Source organism: Pristis pectinata, chromosome 10 (assembly GCF_009764475.1).
Source record: "Pristis pectinata isolate sPriPec2 chromosome 10, sPriPec2.1.pri, whole genome shotgun sequence".
NCBI lineage: Eukaryota > Metazoa > Chordata > Chondrichthyes > Rhinopristiformes > Pristidae > Pristis > Pristis pectinata.
In genome coordinates this window covers 16,184,423-16,210,874 of record NC_067414.1, presented here as the reverse complement: position 1 = coordinate 16,210,874, position 26,452 = coordinate 16,184,423, and positions in this window count along the sequence as shown.

Sequence of the window (26,452 nt, the reverse complement as noted above, 5' to 3'; positions counted from 1 at the left end):
AGCGTACTTGTTATTACTGTAGGAAACCTGGCCACGTGATATCTAATTGTGCCCTTTTGAAGAAAAAGAAGGAAGCTGGGCCCAATGCTTGCTTTCAGGCAATTAAAAATCAAAAAGGTTTAGGAGATGCTGTTAAAGATCAGTCCTTGCAAGAGGGAAAAGCGGAAAAGTTGGAGGAGGTGAGAAAGGAATTCCGTTCGTATGTATCAGAGGGTTTTGTTTCACTGAATGATGAGTCACCCCAGGTGCCAGTGAAAATTCTTAGAGATACTGGGGCTAGTCAATCTCTCTTGCTGGACAGTGTTTTAAATTTTGGTGAAGAAAGTGACACTGGTGAAGTAAATCTAGTACGAGGTGTTACAGGTGAGACCATGTCTGTCCCTTTTCACAGGGTGATTTTAAAGTCAAAGTTCATAGAAGGACCAGTCGAGATAGGGATAAGACCTAGTTTGCCAGTGGAAGGAGTTTCTTTGTTATTGGGAAATGACCTTGCAAATGGAGAAAGTGATCCTGTGGTACGGTTAACGACCAAACCAAGGATTGATGAGTCTGAGGATGATCCAGATGTTTACCCATCATGTGCAGTGACTCGAGCTAGAGCTAGAGAATTAGCCAAGACAGACAGTCCGGTGCAGTCTGATGTGGTTCCTTGTGACAGTCCTAAACAGGAAGAAAATTATGATGCCTTATCTGAGACTTTTCTGTCTTCACTGGAGGATCAACATCCTTATAGTGAGCCTGAATTTAAAGATTTGTCTTTGTCAAAGAAGGATTTTATGGTGGAACAGACAAAGGACCCTGAGTTGACAGAATTGAAAGAAAAAGCACTCTCATGTGAGGAGATTGAAAAGGTGCCAACTGGATACTATGTCAAAAATGGAGTGTTAATGAGGAAATGGAGACCTCCTCATGTTCCTGTTACTGAGGAATGGGAAGTTATTCATCAGGTTGTTGTTCCAAAAGTTTATAGGGATGAGATTTTAAACCTGGCCCATAGTATGCCTTTGGGTGGTCATTTTGGTGTGAATAAAACTGTAGGGAAGATCTTGAAACAATTCTATTGGCCTGGTTTGAGAAAAGATGTGGTGATGTTTTGTCGAACCTGCCACACATGTCAGATGGTAGGTAAACCAAATCAAAAACCCCCTGTGGCTCCTTTGAAACCAATTCCTGCTTTTGGTGAACCCTTTTCGAAGGTGATTGTGGACTGTGTTGGTCCATTACCAAAGTCTAAGACTGGAAATCAGTATTTGTTAACCATCATGTGGGCCACTTCTAGATTTCCAGAGGCAATACCCCTTAGCAATATTAAGGCCAAGACGGTGTCAAAGGCTCTTGTAAAATTTTTTACCTTGTTTGGTTTGCCAAAAGAAATCCAATCTGATCAAGGTAGTAATTTTATGTCAAAAATTTTTCAACAAATAGTCTGAGCTGGGAGCAAAGCAGATTGTATCATCTGCATATCACCCAGAATCTCAAGGAGCTCTGGAGAGATTTCATTCTACTCTCAAAAATATGCTGAAGACTTATTGCTTTGAAAACACCAAGGATTGGGACGAAGGTATCCATTTACTTTTGTTTGCCATTAGAGAATCGATCCAGGAGTCAATAGGATTTAGTCCGTTTGAGCTTGTGTTTGGACATCGGGTGAGAGGACCTTTGGAGTTGTTGAGAGAGCAATGGGTTAATGAGGAAGTTCACTTGAGTCTGTTGGACTATGTCCAAAAATTTAAAACTCGGTTGGAGAGAGTCTGCCAGCTAGCGAGAGAGAATCTGAAAACAAGCCAGATAAGAATGAAGACATATTTTGATAGACGTGCTCGGCCTAGGACATTCGCAGTGGGGCAAAAGGTGTTGGTATTTTTCCCTAGCCAAAATAATCCCTTGCAAGCTCGTTTTTCTGGACCCTATGTTATTGAATCTCGAGTGACTGATCTAACATATATAATCAAAACACCAGATAGATGCAAGAAAACACAACTCTGTCATGTAAACATGCTAAAACCTTATTATGAGAGGGATTCAGTTGTGGCCTTGGTGGATGGTGTAAAGGTTGTTTCTAGAATGCCTGATGTTGATGTTGAGGAAGGCCAATTTAGACCAAATATTGTTCCATCGAAACTAAAAAAAACCAAAATAACCTGGAGAACCTTGAAACGAAGTTGGACCATTTACAAGTTTCACAAAAACAACAGATGAGAGAATTAATTTTAAAATTTAAAAATCTGTTCCCAGATGTTCCAAACAGAACATCGATAATTACCCATGATGTTGGGGATGCAAAACCAATCAAACAACACCCATATCGAATGAATGTGGAAAAAAGTAAACTTGTTGATCAGGAAATAAAATACATGTTGGAAAATGATATTATTAGACATTCTAGTTCAAATTGGAGTTTGCCCTGTGTTATTGTACCTAAACCTGATGGAACTGTTAGATTTTGCACAGATTACAGGAAAGTGAATGCTGTAACAAAGTCAGATGCTTACCCTATTCCTAGGGTGGATGATTGCATAGACAGAGTGGGAAAGGCAAAATTTCTTACAAAGATTGACCTATTAAAAGGGTACTGGTGTGTTCCATTAACAGATAGAGGAAGGGAGATTTCAGCCTTTGTAACCCCTTCTGGATTGTATGAATACAATGTTTTGCCATTTGGAATGAAAAATGCTCCGGCAACATTTCAAAGAATGATTAATTCAGTGATTCATGGGTTAAAACATACAGATGCCTACATTGACGACTTAGTGACTGGGAATGATACATGGGAGGATCACATCTCTGCGTTAGAAATGTTGTTTGAAAGACTTTCCAAGGCTAACCTTAGTTAACTTGGCTAAAAGTGAATTTGGCCATGCCACTGTGACGTATCTTGGTTATGTTGTAGGTCAAGGCAAGCAAGCTCCTGTTCAGGCAAAAGTTCAAGCAATATCTGAGTTCCCTATTCCCACAGGTACGAGGACCGTTAGAAGATTTTTGGAATGGTTGGATATTACCGAAAATTCTGCTGATATTGCTCTTCCCCTAACTAATCTTCAGAAGAAGGGAGTAAAGTTTGTTTGGACAGATTCTTGTCAAGAAGCATTTGAGAAGCTGAAAGCCATTTTATGCTACCATCCTGTGCTCAGAACACCTGACTTTGAAAAGCCATTTTCATTAGCAGTAGATGCCAGTGATGAAGCTGCAGGAGCTGTGTTGTTACAGAAGGGTGACCTTGATGATATTGACCATCCTGTAGCTTGCTTTTCAAAGAAATTTAATGAGCATCAGAAGAATTATTCCACCATAGAGAAAGAATTACTGTCGCTTGTTTTAGCCTTGCAACATTTCAGTGTATATGTTTGCACCGCTCAGAAACCATTGACTGTGTATACAGATCATAACCCATTGGTGTTTCTGAGCCGAGTCAAAAACAAGAACAGAAGGCTGTTAAACTGGAGTTTAATTTTGCAAGAGTTTGATCTCATGATAACTCACATTAAAGGCAAAGATAATGTGATTGCTGATTGTCTTCCCCGCTGTTAAATGGGAAACATGTATCTGTACTAATCTGATAGTCTGTAGTTGTGTAACATGATAATTATTAACATTACTAACTATGCGCGGTTAAAATTTTCTTGAATTTTTTTTTAGGTGGGAGGTGTTACGGACTCAGTGAAAGTCCCTTTAAGATAGAGAGTGTGTATGTGTGTGTGGGGCGTGCTTACGTCAATAGAAGATAAAGGACGTAATGACGTTGTTGAAGAAGTCAGAAGAAGAAAGAGAGAGAAGGGAGAGAGACACCAGCCTGCTTGTTTTCTCTATCGATGGATGAAAAACAATAACTGTGTTTGCCACTGAAATCCATGTATGGAAGTTGGAAGGAATCCGATGGAGTTCACTTTGTTGCTGACCTGTAGAAGGAAACGGGTATTTGTGTGTGGACGACCACGGTTCGGATGCTTTTCGGGGTGAGGAAGTCACTACCGAGTAAACACTGGAGTGTCGTTTGGGTTCCATCGTGGAACATTTGGATTTCGTATGTACTCTCTATGTTTTTCTACATCTACATCTTATCTTCAGACAACGGTGGTTGTTGAAGAAGCCCTTGCTCATGTTTCACCTTATGGCTTGCGGAACTGAACTTTAAGAACCATTCCGGAACTGGGAGTTTTGGACTTTGTCACACACACACACGAAGAGTTTAGTTTTGGGGTTAACGTTCGAGGTTTAACATTCTTGAATTCTAACATACTAACATTTTTTTTAACTTTTATTTTACGTATTATCATAAGTAGTGATTAATAAAATAGTTTTAACACTGAATCATGCTCAGTGTGTTTCTTTTGTTGCTGGTTCGTGACACTAGTAACTCAAGTCATTCCTGTTTTAAACCCCCAAAGTCTCCCTGATCTCTTCCACCAGCTCCAGCACTATGAAACGAGTGGAGGAAGGCTTTGCTTGGGCCTAATACTGCTCTTTACAATGCCCTGGGTAGGTGCTTGATAGGATTTTGTCACTTGTACTTTAATAATAATTGTATTTACAGTGTGGTAACAGGCCCTTCCGGCCCAACAAGTCTGCACTGCCCACAAATTTAAAACCCAAATTAACCTACCTGTATGTCTTTGCAACGTGGGAGGAAACCCACGCAGACACGAGAACGTACAAACTCCTTACAGACAGCGATGGGAATCGAACCCCAATCACTGGCGCTGTAATAGCATTGCGCTAACTGCTACGCTACCGTGCCGCTTTATACTTTTTGCAAAGTGTAACAATCATCTGCATAGAATGTTGTATTCTAATTAAAGACTTCACAAGTATAAATATGAAATCAAATTGTTGGAGGACCCCATTTGAAATGAAGAATGAAAATACAAACTAATTTGAAGCCTTGGTATATAATCATTAAAGTTCCAATGAAATTGAGCCTGGGTATTTATTTATTTGTTTGTTCTAAGCAGCAACTGACCAACCAGCCTAAAATGAGGATTGTAATGTTGAATGTGGAAATAAGTTGAATATAGGGACTCCCCAGGTTACAAATGACCTGACTTATGGACCTGACTTCTGATACACTTCTAAAGAATATTTCAAGCTTGTAAGAATGCTTCATGGTATTCATTAATAAATGGATACAATATATATTGCATTAGTTTAGTTATGGGTAGTGTGATATATTCTATAAAAGAATTGTAGCAAATGTTTGTAGAGCAATACAATATGGGTAGCTGTAGAAAATGGATGTTTCTGACAGAAAAGACACTGTTTCTGACATTGGCTCAGTAATGAATGCCATTCTATTGCTGTACCTTAGGACCCTACAAGGTTTTCCTCTTTAACTAAAAATCCAATTCCTTTTGGGAAGTTAAGATTGAATCTGCTTGCACTACTCTTTTCAACAGTGTCTTCTTGATGATGGTAACATATCACAACAGATAAATGATTTCCTTATCTCCTTTGATTCTTTTGCTGATTACTTTAAATCTGGGCCCTCTGCTTTTACTGGTTTGTTCAGCCCTGTTTTAGAGATCCAAGCACATGTATTTTTGTTATACTATATTAAAGAAAAGCCATATCTTTCCTTCATGTATTCATTTGATCCTGCATTGGGAGGGGAAGGGTGGAAGCATTCGATGTGGTTCCCTGCTTTTTAATGGCAGGAATTCAAATTTGAGGAGAATCTTTGCAGTGTAAAGTGAGCTGTGAACATAATTTCCAGACAAAGTGGAAGCAGGATGAAGGGTTTTTGAAAAAAGGTCAGCAATTTCAAGATTTTTTTTTTCCAGGGTTGAATTATTTTTGGCTGAAATTGTTGCCTGATGAGGTTCAGAGTTGTTTGAGATCACGTAAAGTACACAGAAGACATCTCACTTCCAGTCTCACTAATTGGAATGGATCAACAGTGAGGACCCCTGCTGGAAAAAACCTGGTGTGGAAGAATCCTGAGCAGTCAAAACCAAGCTCCTCGTCTAGTTCTCCTGAAATTCTGCAGCTGTAGAGTTTTGTAGCAAGCAGCAGGGAGAGAAACACCCAGAGTTTACTGGGAACTTAAGTTTCATAAAGCAAAAAGTAACTTGCACTCACTGTAAAAATTTGTTTTTTATATGCAAGTTGAACCTGTATATGTTGCACTCCCTTTTTGGGTCTGCTGGTTTGAGAAACACTTTTTCTGGGGGGGTGGGGGGAGGAAAGTTTGGGGAAATGCCTCTGCATCTCTTCAGATCTTTTCAGACTGTTCTGTTCAGTTGAATAAGAGCTGTCTACTTTGAACTGTACACAGAATCGGAAAACTTTCTGTTGAGATCACAAGGTCTTGCAAAACCTGACTTGAAACTTGCACCCTTACCTGCAGTTTGTGGGTCATGGCAGAGTGGATGCTTCAACTGAGGTAGCACCTCTGGTACTATAAGATGGAGTCTTGACCTCACGATCTACCTCATTTGATCTTGCACTTCCTCTGTAGCTGTGACACTTTAAAATAATACAGAATGCAGAATACCTTGTACTACCTCAATGCACTGTGTAATGAATTGATCTGTATGAACAGTATACAAGTTGGGTTTTTCACTACCTCAGTACAAGTGATAATAAATGATTCCAAAGCATGATTGGAGAAGCAGTTGAACAGTGTGGGAGATCTGGTCTGACCTCGGGAGCAGAGGAGTTGGTTGGGCGTATCTGAGGCCAAATGTGGTAGTAGCTCATGTGACAGCTTGCAGTTTGGGAAAGCTTGCAGATGTACACTGGTGTATGACTCGTACTAGTGTGTAAGTAGTCCATCCCCAAACTCTTAAGCCACTTCAATAAAAATGGCAGCAGCGTGGCACAGCTGGTAATACTGCTGCCTTGCAGGTTTTAACCCAGGTTCAATCCTGACCTCTGTCTGTGTGGAGTTTGCTTGTGTTTCCTATGGCTACTCCAGTTTCCTCCCACATCCCAAGTGTTGGACATGGTGGACCAAACAGCATGCTTTTCTGTGCTGCATGACTTTGACTTCTAGAAGGTCAATTTGTACCCCAGATTTTATGGTATGTAATGCCTTTTATGGTCTCAGGCTGTCCCAGAGCACTTTACAGTCAATGAACTAGTGTTTTTAGTTTTTCCACCTTTTTAAACACTGTAGGAAATATGGTAGCCCCTTCATGCCATAGCAAAGGCCCACAGACACATGAATTGTTCACCAGATAATCTGTTTTACTGCTATTGGTTGAATCAGAATCTGGTTTATTACCACTGCATGTCATGAAATTTGTTTTGTGGCAGCAGTATAGTGCAAGACAGACATAAAAATTACTGTAAGTTACAGATAAACAACAGTGCAAAAGAGGAATAACAAGGTACTGTTCATGGACTCTTCAGAAATCTGATGGTGGAGGGGAAGAAGCTGTTCCTGAAATGTTGAGTGCAGGTCTTCAGGCTTGTGTACCACCTCCCCAATATTAGTATCATGAAGAGGCATATCCTGATGATGAGGGTCCTCAATGATGGATGCTGCCACCTTGAGGCACTGCTTGATGATGTCCTCGGTGGGGAGGGTTGTGCCCATGATGGAGCTGGCTGAGTCTACAACCCTCTGCAGTCTCCTTCAATCCTGCACATTGGAGTCTCCACACTAGGCTGTGATGCAACCAGTCAGAATGCTCTCCACCATACATCTGTAGAAACTTGCAGGAGTCTTTGACATACCAAATCTCCTAATGAAATAGAGCTGCTGGCATGCCTTCATGATTGCATCAATGTGTTGGACCCAAGAGGGATCCTCTGATTTGTTGACACCCAGGAACTTGAAGCTGCTCACCCTTTCCACCGCTGACCTCTCAATGAGGACTGGTGTGTGTGTTCTCCTGACTTCCCCTTCCTGAAGTCCACAATCAATTCCTTGGTTGTGTTGACATTGAGTGCAAGGTTGGTTGGCTGAATGGTGTCACAACAGCAATCTATCTCACCCCTGTATGTCACCTCATCACCATCTAAGATTCTGCCAAAAACAGTGGTGTCATCAGTGAATTTATGGTGTTTGAGCTGTGCCTAGCCACACAGTCATGTGTTGACTACAGCAGTGGGCTAAGCATGCATTCTTGAGGTGTGCCTATGTTGATTGTAAATGAGGAGAGATTACTACTGATGTGCACTGACTGTGGTCTCCTGATAAGGAAGTGGTGGATCCAGTTGCAGAGGGAGGTACAGAGGCCCAGGTTTTGAAGCCTGTTGATTAGTACTGTGGGGTTGATGGTGTTGAATGCTGAGCTGTAATCAATAAACAGCAGCCTGATGTATGTTGTTCTGTTGTCTAGGTGCTCCAAAGCAGAGTGAAGAGCCAGTGAAATTGCATCCACTGTAGATTGCTGTAGGTTGAAGGATACTTAATGCCAGTGGTACCAGGAGAACTACCAGTTCTTAATAATTTTGCAAGATCTTGCTTCTGAGCAACCTGTTGTACAATTTCAGTATTTAAAGTCTGCACTTAGTGAGGTGTTCAATGATTTTAGTAAAGAAGCAGTTTACCACCATGCATCCTCTTTGCAGGATCCTGATAACAGTAAAACACTTTTCCTCTGTTTAGTACAATGTGGGTAATTTGTACATCCTGGCAACTACACGATCAGAATAGGTATTTCAACATTCCAATAAATGATTCATGTGCTCTTGCTCTGGTCACATGCCAAAGACAGCAGGTTTTCTTGCACAACATTTGAAAGGATCAGAAACCCATTGACTGCATGACTAGGTTTGTGTACCCTTGAGCACAGAATATTAAAGAATGATTTAAAGACTTGATAGGATAGAATGAGAGAAATTATTCCTTTTGATTGGAGACTCCAAAACATGCAAGCATAACCTTAAAAATTAATGCCAAGCCATTCAGGTGTGATGCAGGAAGCCCTTCTTTGCTAAAAGGCCAATGGGAATCTGGAACCCTTTCCATCCAAAATGTGGCTGTAGTCAATGAAACTTTCAATGTACCTTGGAGCATAAAGGGTCCATATACACTGAGCACTAAAGTGCAATCGTCATATAAAAATAAAGATTTGTGGCTTGTGGTTAGAGTACAGTAGATGCTATGAACACTTCAGGGTACTATATCCTTCAGGGGGTGTATGACATTGGGAGGGGAGCAGTACTGACTTGGGGATGGGGATACCAAAGGTTAGATTACAAGCAGAGGACAGGCAATCTAGGCTCGTGTTGGTTGAAGAACGTGGTGAGCTGATTTTTATAGAAGGGAATTTAAAAAGGTAGATATGTTCTGTTTCCAGCAGCAGCATATTGCAGAGGATGATCTGTTGAAAATGGAGGCTGGTTAGATGGAGAATGCAGGAATGAGAAGATAAAATAAGAGCAGAGATAGGAGGAAATTGCCAAGGTATGTCCTGCATATTAAAAGTAGGAAGAGTACAGTCTGGATAGCCACTGCCCCATCAGCTAAGTTCCAGTCTTCAGCAAAGTGACTGGAAGTGTTGTCAACAATGCTGTGAAATGATATTTCTCCACCAGCTCTCCAGTACTTTAGGTTCTGCTTGAACTATTCAGTTCCAGACCTCCTCGTACCTTAGTATAAATGCAGACAGAAGACGTGAATTTCGATTGTGAAAGTGACTATCCCTAATAAACCAAATGAGGTGTCAAGAAACTTTGTTAATTATCATGTGGAGGAAGGTGCTCCACTGAAAGAATCCACATCTAATACAACAGCAAATCACCATAGTGGTTGGAGACCAATTATAAGAATGCCAGGTAATGACTGGCTCTAACAGGAGAGAGCCTAATGACCACTTAGCATTCAGTGTTTATTACTGACTCTGAAACCCTGACCAGAAACTTAACAACACTGACCCTATGGGTTAAAATAGTTGATCTGAGAGTTCAGGGCTAATAATTCTGCAGCAAATGGCTCCACTCCTGATTCCTCTGAACCTCTCCACCACAAACATAGAACAGCACCAGACAGGCCATTCGGCCCACGATGTTGTGCTGATCTTGAAGCTGATTTATATTAAATGACCTCCTCCTGTTTAGCATCCATAATCTCTCCATTCCTTTTGTATTCATGTGTCTATCTAAAAGCCTCTTTAGATATCAAACTGCCTGATTCCACTACTACCCCCAGGCACCCACCAGGCTCTGCTCAAGCATACTCTCCACTTGAGTGAATGAGTACAGCTTCAACAATACTCGGGTAACTTGGTATCATTCATTATAATCTGCTTGCTCAGCCTCCCATCCCCATTTGGAATCACTCTCTCTGGAATCATTATGGCTCTAGCCTGTACCACACACTGTGACAGCACCTCCCAAATGTACAAACTATATTCATCAGAAAGATGAATCACAGACCAATGGTCTGCACCTCTCACACCACCCTGACTTGGGCATGTATTGCTCCTGACATTCTCCTAAAGGGTCATCATCCTCGAATGTTAACTCTGTTTCTTCCTCCACAAATGCTGTTGGATTTGCTGAGTGTTTCCAGCATTTTCTGCTTTCGTTTCAGGTTTCCAGCATTTGCTGCCTTTTAACTTCTGTATTTCTTTACTCTCTTGGCATTCCATCAAAGCCCTTGAACTCTCTACCTAGCAGCACTGTAGGAACATGTCAACCATGTGGTTGAAGCAGAAGGTCCACCAGCATCTCTTTCACACAATCAAGGACAGCAATGGATGTTGGTCTTGCCAGCAACACACTCATCCAATGAATCAACAAGCACAAAAATACATGGCAAAGTTGGAATTGTACAAGAATGAGAATTGATCCTAAAATTTCCTGGATCCCCACTTATGCACTGGGATGTGAGTGGTCATCTTCTGTGCCATACACTTTCCATGATTCTCTGATATGGGTCAGCTTCTTCATTCTCTTTCCCCCTCATCCCCCAATTCATCCTTGCTATAGTGCCAGCAGAAAAGAATAACATATCTTTTCACTAGGCGCCAGATGCAACACTATAAAAACATTATCCATCAATCGAGTGATAGTTCACTGTGAAGTCCAGCTATTGCAATATAATTTTATCGTATTGACTTTTCTTTATGATGAATAAGAAAGCGTCAACTATATTGAAGGCTGAAGTCTAATCAGCACTGAGCTGTCATAAGTTGGCATTTCATTTTGTTCCAATGGAATCAGACATTAAGGCAGTGTAGCTATGTTAATATGTGGACCCTGATGATGATAACTCTATCCCTGAAAAAGAATGTGTATTCTTACAAAGGAAATGGAATTAGATGCATCTCATGAACAAAGAATTTGCTCTATTTATTCATTTACAGAAAAAAAAACACTGCCTACAGAGAAACATAGGAAAAGAAGGAAATCAATCAACCTCATCATTCAATTAAGTCATCATTGACCAATCTGGATCTCTGCCACCTTTCACTCACTTTGGTTCATTCTTTCTAACACTTGGCCAACAACAAAAACCTTTCAACTCAATCTTTTTGCAACAGATTTCTGTAACTAAGCCAAATTCCACAATGGGACAGAAAAGTAAACTCATTTTGTGCTTCTTGGTAAGAGTAACAAATTGAATGAAAATTCAAAGACATTATTTTTTTCACCTGCAGTTTGAAACTTAAGGGTAAAGAGCAGAATAATTAACTACTCTTGGGATCCTAATGCGTGTAAGTAAACTTGCCAATTAATTCTGTATATTGCATCAATTCTAAACGATGGCTATTACGTGCAAAGCTTGTTCTTTCTCTATTATCCTTTTGCTGACATTTCCATCTTCTTTCACTAAACATCGTTTTCAGCCAAATTTAACAGATACTTGAGCAGTCGAATCGTCCATCATGTGAAAGCCTTGGAGGCCTTAAACCCCCCCCCCCCCAATTTTCCCATACTAATCTATCCTGCCCCTCTCATGGAAACACCCAAAACACCCATTAATGCACAAAATGGTTGTTGGGCACAGAAACTGATGGTGGCATGGTTGAACCCTGAATCACTTACTAGCAAACTTGAGACCACTGATTGCATGATTGCTTTGTGGAGTATCTTTATTCAGTCTGCAGGGGTGCCCCTTGGTTTCCATCTTAATTCTCTATTCCCACTCCCACTTGGACCTTTCAGCTGTGGCCTCTGGAATTGCTTCAGTAAGGTTCAACACAAGCTTGAGGAACAACACATTATCTTCTATCCTTGGGACTCCATGTCTAATTCAACAATTTTCAGGTAACTTGCTTTCTCTGTTTGTATCAGAACTGGCCAGCTCTCCATCCATTAATATCAACTCCAGTTTTTTTTCCTCTCCCCATAGACACTGCTGGGTATTTCCAACATTCTATTTCTGGTTTTACTTATCTGCAACAGTCATGACCTGCATTTCACAGCTTAATATGTCCTTTACATGGGCAGGCACAGTAGTGTAGTGGTTAGCGTAACACTATTACAGAGACCCAGGTTCAATTCTGGCCACTGTCTATAAGCAGTTTGTACGTTCTCCCCATGTCTGTGTGGGTTTCCTCCGGGTGCTCCGGTTTCCTCCCACATTCCAAAGATGTACAGGTTAGGAAGTTGTGGGCACACTATGTTGGTGCTGGAAGTGTGGCGACACATGCGGGCTGCCCCCAGAACGCTCTACGCAAAAGATGTATTTCACTGTGTCTTGATGTACGTGTGACTAATAAAGATATCTTTTATTTTCTTTCATTGCACCCATTAATCTATCAACCAAATAGCATAACACCATGGCAATCTTTGCCTCACCCTATCAGGGATGTTTCTCTCCCCCCCCCCCCCCCCACCATCCTTCCAAACCATCCTTCCCCACTCTTTGCAACGTGAAACTAACTAGTTTTCTCACTTTCCCAGTTCTAATCAAACCTGAAGCATCTGTCTTTCCTTTCACAGATGCTGTCTGATCTGCTGAATATTTCTAGCATTTTTCTGTGTTTACTTGAGATTTATTGCACCTTCCTTTCTTTTTTGCTTTCAGCAGTTAATTCTGGTGGTGACTGTGTAATTGAAATATATGGGTGTTAATGTAAGAAAATACTTCCAATGACTGAAACGTTCCACACAAACTCCCAGGGCAGAACAAATTGCAGGACTTTTATGTTTGTTTATAATGAAAACAAAACTGCTCCAGATTAAGTGGGAGACATTCTGTGGAATAAGTAGGTTTGATTAAGCACATAGCTCTTTACTACTTTAGATTTTCCTGTGGTTTCATTTCAGAAGTTGCTGAATGTTCTAACAAACAAGTGCTTAGCAACCACTGTGGCACCAAATGCTTTGGATGTGTCCATGACTGAGTGTATTTATTAAGAATCTAGCAACATAAGGCTATTTGATTAATAATTTCACTTGATAAGAGGATGCAAAATTATTTCCTTTTGCCTCTGTTTTGCTTTTTTGCAGTAAAGGTTGAAGGTAGTATGGCTTCCAGCATGGAGTTCTCAAGCGGCACTAATAATTAGAAATTCCTTTGTGTGTAACCTTAATTGGTTCCTACCTTACACTGCCGTTCTGTGTTATAGTCATTGTGGATCAAAATTCATCCTGTTGTTTTGACCATGGGATCTGAGGACTAAAACATACCTTAAGACTGGTAGAGCTAAATGTGTTTATTCTTAGAGTAAATCCTAAAAATCAAAACAAAAGACTCTGCATTCATAACCATGGCAACAATCAGACAGTTTAAGCCGGGACTGCAGAACAAGAGGACAAGGATCTAAGCTTCCACTGAGCATTGATATTTAAGCGTTAATTCCCTAATCAGGTACCTCAGGCTCACAGGAAGCTGTTGTTGAGGAATGGAGTGGCAATAACACAGATTATTAGTTACTTATGTGTTTTCAGATATGGGTGATGGCAATAATTACTGCAGCAGTGTATGCTTGTCTATCCCTTGTGGCCTGACATCTTAGACAGTTGGCCATGGGTCCTTTATTGTACGAACATATCACTGCTTGCTGCAAGTGCTACTCAGGTGGGAGCAGTCTTGCCCTCGAGTCAAAATGCTGTGAGTTCAAATCCCTCACCAGAGGCTCAAATACAAGTTTGGGCTGACTAACCAGTGCAGTACTGAAGGAAAAATGAGACATTAATCCTAGGTCCCAACAGCTGCTTGAAGGGCATACAAGCAATTCCATGCCACTATAAGATAAGACTTCTTTATTAGTCACATGTACATTGAAACACACAGTGAAATGCATCTTTTTGCATCGAGTGTTCTGGGGGGTGGGGAGGCCAGAAGTGTCGCCATGCTTCTCGTGCCAACATAGCATGCCCACAACTTCCTAACCTGTACGTCTTTGGAATGTGGGAAGAAACTGGACCACCTGGAGGAAACCCATGCAGACACGGGGAGAATGTATAAACTCCTTATGGACAGTGGCCGGAATTGAACCCGGGTTGCTGGTGCTGTAATAATGTCACGCTAATCGCTACACTACCGTGCCTGCCCGGGGAGGGGGGGCGGGGGGTGGTGAAGAGAAGAGGATTGAAAGCAGAGTAATCCTCCCTGCTGTCTGATCAGTATTTCTCCTCAAACAACGCCATTAAAACTGATAATTTGGTCACTGATCGCATTATTTTTGGTGGGACATGACTACACATTTGCTGACCACATTTTCTAATGTTACAACAGTTCTAAATATGAAAAAGCTGTTATAAGATAAATGTTCCCTCTTTATCCAGTTACCTGTAACTACTCAGGGTTTACAATTATGGGCAAATATCATAAGGTACTGTTATCATAGAACCTTGATGGACAAGGGCACATGGACAAGAAGGTGCTCTGTTACTCAACAGCATTATAAATCTCTAAACCCTTAAGTATAGAGGATTCAGGAGGGCTCTGAGGTGCTTTGACAGATTGATGTCTGGTGATTAGAGGAAAAACATTACTTGGTGATTGGGGTGGGGGAAGAATTTCTCTCATCAAAAAAATCAAGGATCAAAGTAAGAACCAGTTATAGTGGAGAGAAATCAAGAAACAGATTTTTAAACAGTGATCTCTTCTAAAGGCCATGATTGCTGAGACTAGTTCTTTCAAATAGAAGATAAGTAGGTTTCTGCTGGGTAAGGAATCAAAGGACATGGAGCAAAAGGCAAAAAGTGGGTTTTCAGAACACACCAACCATGTTCTAGAAATAAACTACATTTTTACTAACTTGTTCTCCGTATTGTAAAGTAACAGAATAGAGGAAATATGAATGTGGAGAGCAGTGTAGCAATTAGTTAGACCACAGTGATTCTGAGCACACATTTATCATGGACTGTCTCCTAGAACTATTTGCTTCCAGGCTAAACTGAAAATTAAAACTGACTCCAGAAAGTGTAGAGCTTGATGAATGTGCTCTTGTATCTTGTAATTGTCACAGTTACTGGCCTGTGTAACTTTATTTGTTGCCAAGCATTTTAAAGACTTTTAGTTGCTAATTCTATTTGCTCTGATGTACAGCCATAAGAAGAGGCTTTTGTGACCTCAATACCCTAAAGTGGTTTGTAGCCAATGAGGGTTGTCACTCTTGTGGGGGATGTGGCAGCCAATTTGCAGAAAGCTGGTACCGAAACAGAGTATATAGCAGCAGAAGCTTAAACACAACTCTGTACTTAAAGCCTGATATGTCACATTTTAACAGTTTTTAATTTTCATTCTCTCCTGTTCTTATTGGGCTGGAATTTGATGGTGACATGCACTGTACTAATAACACACTTAGAGCAAACATCCTGCTGAAGCTTAAAATTTGCAGGAAATGCTAGAGCAAATGAATTGTGTGGGTTTTTCCCTGTTAACTTGTTGGGATATTTGCCCTGTCTCACCCATATTGTCACTGAGACTGAGAATCATGCAGTCTCCTCACTCAGTCTAAAATTGCTGGCAAAGGCCAATGGGAATTTTCTGCATTTGCCAGATTTTGCATATGGAGGCTCAGATTTTCTGCTGAAAATAACAATGAGGCTGTTGGTTCTCACCATTATTATGGAATAAATCGGGCAGCAATTCCTGGAGTCTGGCCAAGCAGAGTTAAATGGGAAATGTGGAAATCATGGTTAGAATTGTTTTATTTCTCCACATAATGCACTCTAACCATGACTCCCAATAAACTCCATTGAACTCCAGTTTTGGTAGTTATCTATTAAACGTGCTTGTAAAAATGAGGGATGCTTTAATCAGGTCTAATGAACTATTAACACCATAATAAACTTGATATCCTGTCAAACAACCTCTATTACTGAATCTTCAAATTTGAATGTGTTGGAGATTTAAGGAAAATGGTTACACTTTCTTCCTCTCATCTCTATCTCAGTCCTGTCTTTCTTTCCTCAACTTCTATACATTGTTTTACATGGCACGTATTCCCTGGTTTAGATTCTGCTTGCCTCAGTTTAAAGAAAAAGCCAACCTGATTCAGCCTCTCTATTAATTCACCTGCTCATAGACCTGCATTCACTGCAGGCCAATTTCACTACTTCCCTTCTCTCTCCCCATTCTTTACCCAGAACTCTAATCCATTACAGCTACCCCACCACTGCCCAACCCACCACCATCCCAGAGGTGACTGGAGACCTGTACATGCACATACTGGACTCTGTGTTCCACTGCAAGGTCCATCTTGCCTCAAATAAGCCGCCTCCTGCCAAACTTCATCTCACCTGCCATCCTTTGACTTCATTTTCCTAGCTTTTCTTTAAGTGTTGCTAATTCTATCTTCCTTAATCACTCCCTATGACAGCACTGGAAAGAGTGCAGAAGAGATTCACCAGGATGTTTCCTGAAGTGGAGGGCTTTAGTTACAGGGAAAGATTGGATAGGCTGGGATTGTTCTCACTGGAGTGCAAGAGGCTGAGGGGTGACCTTATAGAGGTTTAAAAAATTGAGGGGTGAAGATAGTCACAGTCTTTTACTAAGGGTAGAGGGGGTCTAAAACTAGAGGGCATAAGTTTAAGGTGAGAAGGGAGAGATTTAAAGGGGATCTGAGAGACAGGTTTTTCATGCTTTCAGATGGTGGGTATATGAAACAAGCTGCCAGAGGAGGTGGCAGAGGTGGGTACAATCACAGCATATATATAAAGCATTTGGGCAGGTGTATGGAAAGGAATAGAGAGATATGGGCTAAATGCTGGAGATTGGGATTATCATCAATAGGTACCTCAGTCAGCATGGATGAGTCAGGCCAAAGAGTCTCTCAGCAGATCTAATGACTTCTAATCCCTCTGGAAGAAAAGCGGTTTCTTTGAAACTTTTTATTGGAATTAAGCTGTGTTTATCTTTCAGAGACTTGAAGCTGTCATCAGCAGCAACGTTGAAAGGGCTGTTTCCCCAGGCAACAGGCATTTATGATTGAATTGCCGATGGTTCTACTCTAATCTAAATAAATATATCGCAGCTCAAGAGACCTGGATGTCCTGGCCTTTTCAAGCACAGAATTTAAAGCACAATTTGTTTTACCACCTTAGCCTTTCTTTAAAGAAAAGCACTACTGCACAGTCAACTTCTGATTATCATTTTTTTTATATAATTCTTAAGCACTACTTGACCAATCTGGTTAGGTTTTGGCACCTGTCGCTCAATCATGGAATGACTGAACTGGCATTCAGTTCCTCAGATCCTCCAACCATGCTTCCTGACTCACCTTGGGAGGAGGATGTTCCTTGGCTAGTTGGTCTCACCAAAAGAAACCCTTCCAACAGGAGGTCCTCTGTGTGAGTGTCCTGAAAACCTGATACACTCAGCAGATTAGGAATGACCCTGAACTTCCAGTTGCCTGCAACTTTAATTCACTATTCCACTCTCACTCTGGCCTATCTTTCTGTTGTCTCCTGCACTTTACAATGAGGCCCAATGCAAGCTTGAAGAACAAAACTTTATCTTCTGTCTGGGCACGTTGCAGCCTTCAGAACACAATATTGAAATCTCCAACTTCAGAAACTCATTCTATCTTCCTGTCTGTATCAGAAATGACCACTTCTACCTATCATTCAGTTTTTCTTTTAGTACAGTTAGGCCTAAAAGGCATGTCCCACAGCCTTGCTATTAGCAACACGTTACACAAGCAACGAAGTGTAATCTGATCCTAACTGCTACTTAACCACTACATTTACTCATCAGATCAGAGAGGTTCCCTTTTGTTCTACCCACCCCTGCCTCACCTTCTGTGCAACTGAAGACTAATTTGTTTTTCTCTTTTCCCCAGTTCTGGACCCAAATCATTCATTGTTTCTCTTTCCACAAATACTGCCCAGCCTGCTGTGTGTTTCAAGCATTTCTTGTTTCTGTTTCGGGTTTTGTGTTTGTAGTTTTTCTGATGTTTTGACCTTTGAATCAGACTCTACTTGCAACACACATTTGTAAACAAAAAAGGGGATGCTTGGACAATAGAAATGAACATTTTGCAGTGCTTTACAAGTTTTATTTAACTTGACTGTTGAAGAGCGATTTTTTAAGGTGATTTTTGGAAGGCTAAGCAGAGGAATGTCAGTGTAATGGCGCCCGCTTAAGGCTTGGAGTGCAGTGTGGCTGGTTTGTGACTTGTCATTGGCTGTCCCATGAAGGAGCATTTTGATTGGCCATTAAGCAACGTTCTTTCAAAGAGTCACTGATATATCTCAAAGTGCACTGACTGTCAAGCAGTCATTTTTACATTAATCCTACTTTTTAATCAATTTTATTCTCTCTCATTCCCATCAATTGGCCCCTAGGTTTTACCACTCATCTACACACTGGGGAAAACTTACACTGGTCAATTAAGCTACCAACCTGCCTGTTTTTGAAATGTGGGAGAAAACCAGAGCAGCTAGAGAAAGCCCACGTGGTCACAGGGAGAATGTGTAAACTCCACGCAGACATCACCAGAAGTCAGGAGTGAACCCAGGGAAATAAGCTAGATCATTGTCTCAGTTTGCATTTTGTTGGAGAGGAGCAGAAAGCGCAAAACATCCAGTCAGAGTGCGTAAATGGCCAATCAGTACAGAGTACACGATGGCAGTGCATGTAAATCCCTGGAACAGTAGCTGGTGTTCTGAGCACTGTGAAATTCCACTGTGGCAGCTGAGAAAAGCTGATATCAATAATAATAACCATGAAGTCACTGAATTTCCAGATGGAACCATTTTGTTTGCTAAAATCCTTCATCCTTACCCAGGAGGTTTATAGATCCACCAGTGTGGTTGAGTCTGAACGGTCTCCTCGTTTCTGGGGTGAATAGGGATGAACAATAAATACTGGTATTTATCATCAATGATGAACATAGCTTTAAAATGAATAAGCTAAAAAAAAATCTGTGTAAAATGGAAATACTTGGTCAACAGAGTACACGAATGGTCAATCAAGTGAAAATGCAAATGCTCCACTAATACAGAGCAGTCAATGAATGGAGAGATGAAACAGAATGGATGGAGAAATGAAGCACACAGGATGGAGAAAAGAAAGATCCTTTTGACAAAAGGAATGAACAATGGGTGAGAGAGGGAGAGAGGATGAACAGCCAGAGAGGAGTAATGGATGGAAGAGGGCAAACTGCAAACTATTCCAACAAACTCTGGCCCATTATTTTGGATTTGCATTTCACAGATATTGAGTGAGATAGTTCAGCTTCTCAGAAAGTTAGCTGCCAAGAAATGATTTTGTTGTCCTTTTCTTAACTCCAGGGTCTGACCATCTGCTTCCGAGGTAAGAAAAAGCAGATGGAACAAAAATCGGCTGCTGATTAATTGAAAACTCAGCAGTACAGATGTGATTGACAGTCTCATCAGGGGTGCAAGTTGGTCAATCTATGAACTGAACTTCCAAGATGTTGCTCCATGGGTGTTAGTCATCTCATTGAGAGCACAGGTCACTCCGACCAACCAACTCAAAGGTAACTTGAGTCAAGAACAAGGATCGAAAACTTAATGCAAAGATGGAAATTTGCGCAAAAGTTTGCAAACTGTTACTGGTTTCACTCAGGATAAATAGCATGTGTAATTATGTTGTGCTGTTTGCATTTGCCCAGTTGTAAATAATAATCACTTGTTCTTAGAGAATATCTCCACTAAAGAATTGCAAAGAATGTAGAATCATGCAACACATGTACAGGCTTTTCAGCCCACCTTGTCTACCATCAGGGTATCCATATATACATTTACCACTACTTGGTCCATAGCCTTCTATGCCTTGGCGATTCAAGTGACCAACTGTACCTGTGTCCACTATCATCTCAGGCAATGAGTTCCAGTTTGCAGCCACCTGCTTTGTAGGGGGAAGAAATCCTCTGAACCTCTTGCTCCTCATTTTAAGCCTATGCCCTCTGCTTTTAGACATCTCTGTTAAGGGGAAAGGTTTTTCACTCTCCACCCTATTTCCCTCATAATTTTGTAAAAATTTGTCAACTTCTATCAGGTTCTCCCCTCAGCCTCCTTCATTCCAAGGAAAACAAGTCAAGTCTATCCAGTCTTTCATCATCCCAGACAAATCCTTCTTCAATATATTTGCTTCCTTCCTATGGTGTGGTGATCAGAGGTATACACAATCCTCCAGCTGCCGCCTAACCAAAATTTTATCAAGTTGCATGCCCCAGTCTATGAAGACCATAGAGAAGAAATTGCAGAGGCCCTTGCGGAGTTATTTACCGCATCGTTAGCCACTGGTGAAGTTCCCAAAGTCTGGAAGGTTGCTAATGTCGTTCTGTTGTTTAAGAAGGGTAGCAAGGACAAGCCAGGGATCTACAGGCTAGTCAGCCTGACATCAGTGGTGGGGAAGTTGCTGGAGGGAATTCTGAGGGACAGATCTACCAGCAGTTGAATAAACAGACTCGGATCAGGAGGAGTCAGTGTGGCTTTGTGCGTGGAAAGTCGTGCTCGACAAATCTTTTAGCGTTCTTTGAAGGGGTAACCAAAAGGGTAGACGAGGGTAGGACAGTGAATGTTGTCCATTTAGACTTCAGCAAGGCCTTTGACAAGGTCCTGCATTGCAAGCTGGTCTGGAAGGTTAGGTCCCATGGAATCCAGGGAGAGCTAGTTAGGTGGATTCAACATTGGCTCAGAGGTAGGAAGCAGAGAGTGGTGGTTGAAGGTTTATATGAATGATTTGGATGTAAATGCACAAGGCTTGATCAGTAAATTTGTGGATGACGTAAAATTAGAAGGTGTTGTTGACAGGGAATAAGGTTATCGTAGATTACAGGGGGATCTTGATCAGTTAGGGAAGTGGTCTGAGGAGTGGCAAATGGATTTCAATATAGATGAGTGTGAGGTGGTGCACCTTATTGCACTGCACTTTCTCTGTAGCTGTGACATTTTATTTTGTACTGCTACTGTTTTTACCTGTACTGCATCAATGCCCTTTGTACTAGCTCAATGTAACTGCACTGTGTAATGAATTGACCTGTACGATCGGTTTGTAAGACAAGCTTTTCACTGTACCTCGGTACAAGTGACAATAATAAACCAATACCAATTTTGGAAAGTCAAACCAGTGTAGGACTTCTACTGTGAATAGTAGGGGATAAGGGACTGTAATGGAACAGAGGGACCTAAGAGTACAAGTGCATAATTCATTGAAAGTGGCATCACAAGTAGATAGGGTGATGAAAAGGGCATTTAGCACACTGGTCTTCATCAGTCAGGGCTTGGGTACAGGAAAGAAACAAAAGTCTGCAGATGATGGAATCTAGATTTTAAAAAAAACACAATGATGCTGGAGGAACTCAGCAGGCCAGGCAGCATCTGTGGAGAAAAGCAGTCCTGAAGAAGGATCCTGACCCGAACCATTGACCACCTGCTTTTCTTCATGGATGCTGCCTGGCCTGTTGAGTTCCTCCAGCATCATTGTGTTTTTCACTGAGTAGAGGAGTTGGGACATTATGTTGCAGTTGTATAAGTCAATGGTGAGGCCACACTTGGAGTACTGTGTATAGTTTTGGTCACGCTGTTATAGGAAAGATGTGGTTAAACTGGAAAGAGTGCAGAAAAGATTTGAGGATGTTGCCAGAAATAGAGGGCCTGAGCTATGGGGAGAGGTTGGCCAGGCTAGGTCTTTATTCCTCGGAATGTAGGAGAATGAGGGGCGACCTTATAGAAGAATTTAAAAAAAAATTATGAGAGGCATAAGGTGGATGGTAGCAGTCTCTTCAGGGTAGGGGAGTCCAAAACGAGGGGGCATAGATTTAGGGTGAGAGGGGAAAGATTTAAAAGGGACTTGAGGGGCAACCTTTTCACGCAGAGGGTGGTGAGTATATGGAACGAGCTGCCAGAGGAAGTGGTTGAGGCAGGTACAATAATATCACTTAAGAAGCACATAGATAAGTACATGGAGGGGAGGGGCTTGAAGGGATATGGGCCAAACACAGGAAATTGGAACTAGCTGGGCGGGCACTGTGGTCGGCACGGAGTCATTGGGCCAAGGAACCTGTATCTGTGCTGTATTGCTCTATGACTCTTTATGACCAGTATCCATATGCCTTCTTCACCATTTTATCTACCTGTGCTGCCACTTTTTGGGACTAATGGACTTGTACACCAAGGTCCCTCTGTTCCTTAATATTCCTTAGACGTACTATTCACGGTATATGTTCTACCATTATCAGACCTCCCAACAAGCATTGCTCTACACATTGGGATTAAATTCCATCTGCCACTGTTCTCCCCAATTTATCAACTAATTAGTATTGTTCTGTAACCTCAGAATAAGCTCCTCACTATCTTCCAATTATAGCAGAAAACAAGTTGTTTGTACGACAGGTTTCTAATGATAGCCGACCCGATCTACTTTATCTGGCCCTGTCAAACATAATTCTTCTGTTCCTTTTTACTTCACAAATGTATCCAGCTTTCTCTTAAATATACCTTTGCTATTTGTCCCTCCCACTTACTGTGATAGTGTGTTTGAAGTTCTTCCCACTTGTATTTTACACTGTCCTACTTCTTTAATTACACCTTGATCACCTGGTCTTGGACAATAGCAGAGCAAAGAATGCCATAGGGCATCACATGACAAAATTGGACACCAGGTGACCATGAGATACTTAAACAGGTGGTCAAAATTTAGGTCAAACAAGCAGATAACAATGTAGAGGAGACAGCAGGATGGAGAGAGACAAGTCATGAAGGCTACAATCATTGAATTTGAGCCAACTTATCCAGTGGTAAGATACGTGACTTTGAATACGGGTACTTCATCGCAGATCTGATGTGATAGCACATTTCCAGTTGTCAGAAGACAGTATCTAACAAGGGATTAAAAAAAACAATAAATCTGCTTCTCTTCAGCTTTGAGTTCAAACTATCAAAACTGTTATTGATTTTTATACGTGCGTCTTTCTGAACTTAATTTGTTGCGATTTCATGACAAATTAAAACGTTCAGCCAGGTTTGGTGGATGAAGAATTATTGGCCAATGGTACAACATCTGCCAGCTGCTTTAATAGATTATCTGAGCTCAGCATGGGTAGCTGATTTATGAGTCATGTTGGATGACAAACACAGATTTATTGTATTTATTACTTCAGTGGTAACAGAGCTGCTGCACCATGGATTCCCCAGAAAATTTTAGGTTCACTAGTTTAATCATTTTGATTTTTTAAATTTTCGTTTACAACATAACTGCTTTGCAATATTTTCCCAACCCTTGAGAAGATATCTTGGTTATGATATGGAACGTGCTGCCTGAAAAGGTCATGGAAGCAGATTTATTAACTTTCAGGAGGAAATTGCATAAGTAATCAAAAGGGAAATAATTCCAAGGCTGTGGGGAAAGGGCAAGGAGCGAAGACTAGCTGGTAGTCCTCTGAAGGAGTTGGCATAGGCACAATGGGCTGAATAGCCTTTGTGAGTGCTGAGTTTTTCTATGATACTATGACTTGCATTCTTCATTTTAGCAGCCCTCCTTCAGAAGAGAGGTCCTCTCACTGCCCATAAGATTTTCTCAATAAATATAGAATGTAGGCGGTGATTATTGTGATTTAATGGTTCTGGAAGAGAACTGGAGTTCAAATACTACCTGGCATTTTGTGAATTTGGATTTAGTTTTAAAAAAACTCTAAATTAAAATAAATATAGTTGTCAAAACTCTTTCCATCAGTAAAAGTGACCATGATGGTCATATAAGCCAGCTAATTTACTCCAGGGATAGTCACCTGCTGTCTCTACCTGGTCTTCCCCAACTGTGACCAGTTCAGTTGACTGATAACTGCACCTTAAAGTACTCTTAATCCACTCGTTTGAAACTGGTGGTGGATAATAAATGTTGGACCTCCCAGCAATGCCCTCACCCAAAAAAAACCCTGCATTTAAAAAAAATGACAAAACTCCTTCAATCAGCTGTGTGGTTCCAGAGAAATGCTCAACTCCCTGAACTTTTCTGCATCTATTCTATCAATGGTACAGCTACTAGAGCTGCACCTCCACAATCCAGCAAGTTGGGTTCAATCCTGACCTCCGGTGCTGTCTGTGTGGAGTTTGCACGTTCTCCCTGTGACTGTGTGGGTTTCCTCTGTGTGCCTCTGTTTCCTTGCACATTCCAAAATCAGGTTGGTAGGTTAATTGGCCATTTTAAATTGCATTGAGTAGATAGGTGAGTGGTAGAATCTGATGGGAACAAATATGGAGAATAAAATGGGATTAGTGTAAATCAGTGGTTGGCGTGGATTTGGTGGAATGAAGTGCCTGTTTCTGTGCTGTATGATTCTACATAATTTGAAAAATCTCTTTCAAGTCATCTCTCAGCTTTCTATTTTCTTAAGAAAGAAGGCTATAAGTTCTTGACAAAGATAATTCATTAATAGTTTTCATTCAGGATCAGTGTGGATCAATCGAGATGGCTGACCTTCCTTCCCCTAGACCAAGCATTTGTCGTCCAGTCATCTTAGCTGATATCAGTGAACGTTAGATCTTATTAGTGCTTTGGCCATACTGTTCAAACAATTGCAGGGTCTCCAGTCTCAATGACACTTGTATCAGCAGAAAACTTAATATCTGAGCTGAATTCTATCAATAGCTACACACCAATCTCTCCCAGTTCTTAAACACAGAGGCGTTCCAGTTAATCCATATCCTTAGGGAGCAACACTGGCAATGTGGTAATGGAACTGCCACACCATGGGTTCCCTGGAAAATGTTAGGTCCACAGCACTATTACCACTGTTGATTATGTTCAACTTGTGAAAGAAACACTTTACATTTCCATAGTGTCTTTCCAGCCTGAGCTCATCCCAGAGCACTTCACAGCCAAGGCAATGTATGAAATTATGGGAGATGTGACTAGGGTGAACAGGGATGGCCTCTTTCCTATGACAGGGAACTGAAGAATTTGGGGCTGGGAGGGGAAGGGAAGACAGATTTTAAGTAGTAGGTAGATGATTAGAATAGTTGAGGCAAATCTTTATCCCCTGAAGAGCGGTGGGGGTCTGGACCCCTCGCAGTCTGAAAGGGTGATCGAAGGGGAAACCCACATCACATTTCACAGGCACTTTACGTCATAACCAGCCATAGATTGAGAGGTAGGTAGTAGACTTGAGTCTCATTAACTCTTGTGCAGCTGGCCTTGATGGAATGGACCGAGTGTCCTCCTCCAGTGAATCCATTTCTATAATTCTAAGTACCTTTGAAATGTTTTCTCTGTTGTAACCTGTAAAGACTGTGGCCAATTTTAGCACCGCATATTTCCAAAGTAGAAGTATGATAATGACCAGTGTTCTCTTTCACTAATGTCAGTTGAGAGATAAATGCTGGCCAAGACTCCGGAGATAATGACTCTGCTCATTTTTGAAAATGCATCATGGAATAACTTGCACCTGAGAAGGTGGGCAGGGTCTTGATTTAACATCTCACTTTAAAAGACGATCCCAACACTATGCCTTAATCCGTGTTTTTGTGAGGAATGATGATGGTTAAAGCTAAAGCAGGATGCTTTGCTGGAAACACTTATCAGATTCCAGAGCTGCGAATGCAGAAGACCAGCAAGTTCCTATATCAAAACAATTGCCAGGTAAAACTTCTCCGGCGGGGTGGGGAGGTGGGCATTGGAGCTTCTCCAACAATGGGCAAACAGCTATAGTTCTCAGGTACAAAAGAGTTCCAGTCTGTGATAAGTTAGCAAAGTGTGATAAATCATTCTGTGATAAATTAGCAAGCCATGTAATTGGTAGGGAGGCCCTGCATCAGGAGGTATGGGCAATGGAAAGGGTTTCCATGTTTAATTGTGTCATGTGTGGCTCAGTTGGTTACTTATTCTTTTCTGAGCCCAACAGCCTTGAGCTCTAATCCACTCTAGAAACTTAACGTAATGAAGGCTATCATTCTTATGCCGAGGGAATGCTGCATTGTCAAAGCTTCAGTCTTGTGGATGAGACGATAAGCCAAGGTCCTCTCTTCCTGCTTGTGTGGACATAAAAGATCCCATGATACAATGATGATGAAGTGCAGGGCATTATTGATGCTTCAAACGACATCGCTAAAGTGGAGGTTCAGGTTGGGTCACTCTCACTGTGTTTGTGAGCTTGTGTGAAAATCAGCTGCTGTGGTTTCTACTTTAAAATACTTC